This window comes from Lampris incognitus, chromosome 1 (genome assembly GCF_029633865.1).
Source record: "Lampris incognitus isolate fLamInc1 chromosome 1, fLamInc1.hap2, whole genome shotgun sequence".
Taxonomy (NCBI): domain Eukaryota; kingdom Metazoa; phylum Chordata; class Actinopteri; order Lampriformes; family Lampridae; genus Lampris; species Lampris incognitus.
This window is the reverse complement of record NC_079211.1, coordinates 40,583,362-40,591,572: the sequence shown is the minus strand read 5'-3', so window position 1 is coordinate 40,591,572 and position 8,211 is coordinate 40,583,362.

Genomic DNA, 8,211 nt, shown 5'->3' with positions numbered 1-8,211 from the left:
CCTGACACTTTTAAGCCATGATGAAATGCACTGAAATGTCTTCCCATCTGTTTTTATATATAAATTTCTGGTAACCCTATAATTTACAGCCCGTTAATTATGTAGTAATAATTTATATATATAGCACACTTTTCTAGACACCCAAAGCACTTCACATTAAAGGGGGTAACTCACTTCAACCACCACCAATGTGTAGCACCCACCTGGGTGATGCATGGCAGCCATTTTGCACCGGAACGCTCACCATACATCAGCTTGAGGTGGATAGGGAGGAGTCATGGAGCCAATTACACGGGGGAAGATTAGGTGGCCCGATGGAGAGAGCCAGGTTGGGAATTTGCCAGGACACCAGGGGACCCCCTACTCTTGGCGATAAGTGCCATGGGATCTTTAATGACCACAGTGAGTCAGGACCTCGGTTTAACGTCTCATCTGGAGGACGGATGAGACATTCACGTAATGTGAAGAAATTGCTAAGAAATAACAGTAAAGTAAAATCAATATGACAAGTTTTAGTAGTAGAATTACTGGGAAGTATTGGGTAATTATAGAGTGAAATTAAAGCAGAATAAAGAGGTTTGGTCAGTGATTATGAGAATTGTAGGGAGGTGGTATAGCCTGTATACAGACTGGCAGGAGGGTCGTTTCTTCACATTACTGTGTAATTTCTTCACAATTACTATATCATTAATGGTCTTGGTTACCATTTTTTTTGTGTGATTACACCCCTCGGTTTTTCATAAATTTAGAATTCGTTTTCCCCCTTTTTTAAGCTGTGGGGAATTGTGACGATGAAATACACGTGGTTGCCCTGTTAGTGTGTAGATTTTAAATTTTCTTTATTTATTTACAACGGATGTGGTTTACAAATCTCTCTAAATGACTCACAAAGAAGGGTGACTCAAGACATACGGCAGCAAACTAAGCAGTTTCATGATGCAATACGACATACAATCCACCTGACTGCGCAACATTTTTCTAAATTGGGCAGTGGACTATGCACATGACTTTAGTTAAGCAGGGTTCCAGCGCAAAATGAAATACTGATGACGAATTCAAACAGGAATGTTTCAGAGAAATGTTCTCGGCGTGCTTTGCCCCCCCCCCTTTCTCCCCAAATGTATCCGGCCAATTACCCTACTCTTGCGAGCAGTCCCGGTCGCTGCCCCCCCCCCACCCCGCTGATCCGGGGTGGGCTGCAGACTACCACATGCCTCCTCCGATACATGTGGAGTCGCCAGCCGCTTCTTTTCACCTGACTACGGAATTTCGCCAGGGGGGCGTAGCGCGTGGGAGGATCACGCTATCCCCCCCCCCCCCGAACAGGCGCCCCGACCGACGGACCAGAGGAGGCGCTACTGCAGCAGCGACCAGGACATATACCCACATCCTGTAATGATCTGTGCCCTCTGGCTATGTTAACTTATAACATTAATAAAGCAAGGACGACTTCTCTCGTGCTGGGTGTTTATTCACCGACCGGATTCCCTCTGACGTTGTTACGTACATCACGTGACTTTGTTGTGGCGCTACGGAAAGCCGTAAGGGACATTAGCAAATCAAATATTACTAGCAAATATTACATCTCCCTTTTTCTGAAAAGTGCTGCTTTCTCTGCAGAGATACAGACCACGTTGAGCACGTTTATAAGCGAATACAATCTTAATAAGAAAGAATATGAAAGTGGAACTCTTATATAACTGGACTGCAACAAAGTAGTGTAAAACATTTCCTTCACTGTCTAAATGTGACACCGTAATAACATTTCATCTTTTTTTTCATTTCATTACTGGTAACTGCAAACAGCAGGTAGGTACACAAGGTAAGTGAACGCTGTAAATATTTCTTTTCAAAACATAGCAGGTATAGTACAGGTTGGTGTAAAATTCTCTTTTTTTAACATTCATAAGTCAAGGATTTGTCTTGGTTTGATCGTGCGACCTGACCTCGTGGTGTAACCAGGCTGTGTGTCTGGTTGTCGCTGATTGTTCGTGTCTGGAGGTTCAGCATGCTCTTGCTGATGGGCTTGTGTGTTGTTGTTAGCGCTGGTAACAGTCTGCTGTGAAGTGTGTGTGTGCGTAGTGTGAGTGTTCACTCTGCTTTGTCGCAGGTGTTGACGGTTGCGTTGGTAGATCTGACCTTCTTTGGTTTGGATGTGGTAGCTCCTGTCTGTGTTCGCTGGTCTTTCCACAGTTGCAGGTCTCCAGGATCCATCCTCCTGCCGGAAGCGGATTGGTGTGCCTGCGGGCAGGTGGGGCAGAGGTTTGGCTGTTCGGTTGTAGTATGCCTGCTGGCGCTGTTGACATACCTCTCTCCTTTTGTGAACATCCTCCTGACTGGCGATCTGTGGCTGCAGGTGTTTTGCTGTTGATGGGAGAATGGACCGCAGCCTCCGACTCATCAGTAGCTGTGCCGGTGATTTCAGGTTGTCCACCGGTGTGTTGCGATACTCCAGTAAGCTCATGTAGGGGTCTTTGTTCTCAGCTTTGGCTTTGTCCAGGATGCGTTTGGCCGTCTGGACAGTCTTCTCGGAGAGGCCGTTGCTCTGTGGGTAGTGGGGGCTTGTGGTGGTGTGTGAGAAACCCCATGTCTGTGAGAAGTTGCGGAACTCACCAGAGCTGTAGCACGGACCGTTGTCGCTGATGATAGTCTCGGGGATTCCGTGTCGAGCCATTGCTGCTTTCAGCTTCATGATGACGGCAGATGAGGTGCAGCTGTAAAGTCTTTCTAGCTCGACGAATCTGGAGTAGTAGTCCACAGTGACTATGAAGTCCTGTGAGTTCCATGTGAATAGGTCTGTGCCTATCACTTGCCACGGCCGCTCGGGTATGGCGTGTGACATCATTGGTTCCTTTGCATTTGCGCTGCGCCGTTCTTGGCATATGCTGCAGTCTGCTACCGCATCCTCGATCTGTTTCCCCATGCCAGGCCAGAACAGTAAGTCTCTTGCTCGGCATTTGCTTTTTTCCACGCCAAGGTGGCTGGCATGGATGCGCTGTATCATGTCCTTGCGAAGCTTTTGGGGGACAATGATTCTCTCACCTTTGAACAGGATACCGTCCATTTCTGAGATTTCTGCTCTGTGGTTCCAGTATTCCTGGATGCTGGGCGGGCACTTTTTCTTTGTGTCTGGCCAGCCAGTGAGTGTGGCTCGTCTGAGTGCGGTGAGCTGTGGATCTTGCGCTGTTTCCTGCTTGATTTCTGTGAGTCTTGTGTCGCTCACAGGGATGTTGCTGAGGACTGTGTGCACTTGGGCCTCCATCCCTTCCTGTAGGTCACTGTCGTGGTGTTCTATTGACTTGCGTGACAGTGTGTCGGCCACCGGTATGTCCTTACCGGGGCGGTGGATGATTTGGATGTCGTATTTTTGGAGCGCCAGGATCATCCGTTGCAGCCGGGGTGGTGCTGCTGCCAGTGGCTTTTTTAGTATTGCCTCCAGAGGCTTGTGGTCTGACTCCACAATCACTTTTCGTCCATACATGTACTCGTGGAACCTCTTGCAGCCGAAGACCACAGCGTAGAGCTCCTTCTCTATCTGTGCGTAGTTTTCTTCAGTGCTGTTGAGTGACTTGGACGCATAGGCAATTGGTTTGCCATCTTGGAGCATGACAGCCCCAAGGCCACTTTTGGATGCATCCACTTGGAGTCGCAGCTCTTTCTGCGGGTCGAAATATGAGAGTACTGGACCTGGGTGCTGTGTAATGAGATTCTTCATCTCTTGGAACGCCTTGTCGTGGACTGCATCCCACACAAACTCACTGTCCTGTTTCAGAAGCTGTCTGAGGGGTGAGTTTATCTGTGAGAGGTGTGGAGCAAATCTGGCGAGGTAGTTGATCATGCCGAGGACTGTCTCCAGCTCTGCTTTGTTCTGTGGGGGTTGCATGTCCTTGACCGCCTTCACCTTGTGTGGGTCTGGTTTGATGCCTTCGTGTGAGAGCGTGTGGCCGAAGTAGCTTACCTCGGACACGCATATGTGACACTTGTCGGGGTTGAGCCTCACCCCTCGCTCCCTTGTGCGCTTCAGCATCGCTCTGAGACGCTGGTCATGTTCCTCTTTAGTCTTGCCGAACACTAGTATATCGTCCACTATGGCCGTCACACCGTCCAATCCTTCATATGTTTCATCCACGCGTCTCTGGAACTCGTCTTGAGCGGACACGATTCCGAATGGCAGTCTGAGGAAACGATACCTGCCAAACACTGTGTTAAATGTCGTCAACATTGAGGATTCAGTGCTCAGTTTGATGGCCCAATAGCCTGACCGCGCGTCTAACACGCTAAAGTACTCAGCTCCAGCAAGCTTTGTGGTGGCGTCCTCCAGCGTGGGGAGGGGGTAGTGAGGTCGTTGTATCACTTTGTTAAGAGCTCTGGGGTCTAAACACACTCTAAGTTTGCCTGTCTTTGGCTTCTCAACAATGACGAGTGCGTTCACCCATTCTGTGGGTTCTGTTACCTTACAGATTATGCCGCCTTTCTCCATGCTGTCAAGCTCGTCCCTCAGTTTGCTGCGTAGGGCGATGGGGATTCTGCGTGGCGGGCAGACGACCGGCGTTGCATCTGGTGTGACGCGGAAGGTGCACTCGCCTGGGAACTCTCCTATTCCCTGGAAAACATCTGCATACTCATCCATTATGCTCTGTGATGTGACATTGTTTTCCTCGCTCACAGCCATCACTATTTTTACCAAGTTTAGGTCACGGCATGTTTTCATTGCCATGACTGGTGGGGCGTTTGTGTCAATGACGTATAAGTCCAGCATCATTGCATTGTCTCTGTACTTACATTTGAGTTTGCATGTGCCTTTCACGCTCAGCGCGCCTCCTCCATATTCAGTGAGTCTGTGTATTGCTGGTTTCAGTGTCACATTTTTGAACAGCGCCTGGAACAGGTTGGTGGGAATAGTATTGGCCTGTGCCCCAGTGTCTAGTTTAAACTTTACCTTCTGTGGAGGTGTGCCAATTCCAACCTCTACGTAAGCCTGCTCGTTGCTTTTTCCGTTGTTCTCTATTGAGATGCAGTCTATGTACAGCTCTGTCTGTTCTCCCACAGCGGTGCTCTCCACTGTAATGTTGTCGAAGTACAGTTCTTCCTGTTCTCTGTCAGTGGTGCACTCTTCTGGGTTCTCTCCGACGGCATGTACTGTGCCGCGGTAGTACTTTGTCTGTCCCTGGGAGCTAGACTTGCATACTTTAGCAAAATGATTGAGCTTCTTGCATTTAATGCATTGTTTACCCTTAGCTGGGCAAGTGGCTTTAGCGCCGTGTAGCCCTCCACAATAGCTACACGCCCTGGCGGCGGTGCTAACGTCCCTTTGTCTGAAGTTAGCGTTAGCTGCTTTGGGTGCGTTCGGTTTGTAAGTCTTTCTGCCTATTGCGTGCACCGTTTCATGTGTGCTGCCCTGGCCCATAAACGTTAGCTGTTGCTTTGCTAGCTCGTGTGAGCGGGCTACATCTATGGCTTTTTCTAGCGTTAGCTCAGCTCCCTGGCTAAGTAGCTTTTCTCTCACTCTGGGTGAGTTGGTGGCAAACACGATGCGGTCCCTGACCATCTCGTCGGCATTTGGGTAGCCACAGTCTTTGACTAGGAGCTTTAGCTCAGTTACAAATCGTTCGAAGGATTCACTCTCTCCCTGCATCTTTTCATGAAATTTATATCTGGCATAAATCGGGTTTGCTTTGGGGGTGATGTACTCAGTGTACTTATCGTAGTACGTTTCTAGCTTCTTGGCTTGTTCTCCGCTGAGTGTCCAAGTGTTGTGCACATCGCGCCCTTTTTCCCCTATCCAGAGCAGGAGGTAGCTGCATTTCTCCTCTTCATTCTTCCCGCGCAGGGGGCCCGTGAACATTAGCTCCGTTGTTTGTCGAAATCGTCTCCATGCTTCAGGTAAGTTCGCCGATTCCCAGTCCATCCGTGGAGCTGGAACGCCGTACGAATCCATATTGGGTATTTAAACTCCGCTACTCTGACACCATGTAATGATCTGTGCCCTCTGGCTATGTTAACTTATAACATTAATAAAGCAAGGACGACTTCTCTCGTGCTGGGTGTTTATTCACCGACCGGATTCCCTCTGACGTTGTTACGTACATCACGTGACTTTGTTGTGGCGCTACGGAAAGCCGTAAGGGACATTAGCAAATCAAATATTACTAGCAAATATTACACATCCAACTTCCCACCCGCAGACATGGCCAACTGTGTCTGTAGGGACGGCCGACCAAAGCGGGTGTAACACGGGGATTCGAACCGGCGATGCCCGTGTTGGCAGGCGACGGAATCGACCCGGACGCCCTCAGCGTGTTTTGGTTGTCTAAACAAGTGCGGGTAAAAACGGTATTTCGAAGCGACTCATTTTTTTTGTGGCAACTCATATTTAGTGTGAAGCATCTTGGACCTTGTTTCCTATAGTAGTGTAACCGGTTATTTTCTTGCCCGGTGCGGGATTCGATACGGTGTGTACTGCGCCACAAGGCGACATCACTAAGCGCTCGGCTAAAGGGTCAGACTCGTTAGCCAGGGGCTAATGAGTCTTAGTAGTAGTTTACAGTCGTCACCCTCCCCGGAAGCGCGCCCTCGCGCTTTGTTATTCCCGCGCTCCGAAGAGACTTCTGAGAATCTGCACACTTCCGGATCCCACCGCTGCCACCAGTGTAACCGGTTATTTTCTTGCTCGGCTAAAGGGTCAGACCCGTTAGCCAGGGACTAACGTGTCTTATTAGTAGTTTACAATCATCACAGTGTTTATACATTCAGTATGCAAATCATAAAGACCCACCTCAATTTGCTTGAGCTGTGTTTCAGCTGTGGCGGGGCTTAAAGCCCATTCTCTGGCCGCCCCCCCCTTCTTGACTGATAAGGATTTGAACTCTATTCACCTTCTCCAGTCTGTTTCATGGGGACGGAGCGCGCCTTTCCCTTCAAAGGAGAAGGTGACGGCTGCAGCCCGTAGAATGGGCGGGGCTATATGAGTAGCCCCGCCCGCTGTGTAGCCTCGTCCCCATCCGCCAGGCTGCAGCTGGGTGCGCTTGTTTCAAAGTAGTCTTTAGGGCAAAGTCGACAAAACAGTGCACATATTATTCCTGGAACGGTTAGGTAACAAAGTGACCTTATATTTGGAAAACACGTCACACTTCTTCTCTCCCAAATAATTTAATTGGTGTGTTGGGAGAAATGCCGATTATATTTTCATCATACACAATTGGAACAGGAATTCCCTAAACTCACCAGCTAGTCTTTTTAAAAAAAATGTTTTTTTACTAGTTCAGAAAATACAATTTTATTAGAAAAAAAACCCCCAAAACTTTCATACATTTGAAAGGCAGACAAATGTCCTTTTTGGTGTTTCCATCACTGACCTGTTTAAGACAATAGCAGTTCCACAAAGATCCAAACCATGAATGCTTTTGTAATTTCTGATGAATAAGGCAGGAAATGGTTAAGTTGCACAGGAAGCAAAGTTGTGGCTGACAAGCAGAAATGGCAGAGCTCCTAGAGGTCCTTCACTTATCGAGACTACACCCAAAGCTAAACGTCACATTCAAACCATGTTCTGTTGTTCGGCAGTGGGAAAAATCAGTCGACTCGGCAGCAACAGAGATTGAGCAGGGATCTCTGGGATTTGTAGTGGCCCAGCACCAACATGACTGACTACCAGTGTCACTACAGGGGTCAGTAAGTGAAACAAATATGAAAATTTTCAAGATTGTAGCTTTAACTACTTGAACATTCAGTGGAAAAGTTTGCATTTTAAATCAGACTCTTGACCGGGAAGTAACTAGGATTATTGCTGGCAGCTACGTCAAGCCATTAGGTGGAAATCAAAAACACAGGCTCAGAAGATTTAGTTACAGTTTTGTGTATTTACAAGAGGAACCTAACCAGATGTGAGAGGATTTACCTTAATGTCCCAGAATAACTCCTCTGAAATGTTCAGTCCATTTTGGCATATATAAAGAAAATGTTAAAGTGACTCAGATATTTTAGGTAAAATGGGTTTGAATACGTGTTAATACAAATAGTATTTCAGAGGTGTATCTTTCTCATGAAAGTGTTGAAACAACTGGAAATCATTCTAGATATAATCTGTACACTGGAATGTATCAGTGAAAAAAACAAAAAAGTTTTAACCTCCAACAGAGGAGTTTACCATTACTCTCAAAGACTCCAGGCAAGTATGTGAGCTCATTTCTGCACACATAAAACAAAGAAGAA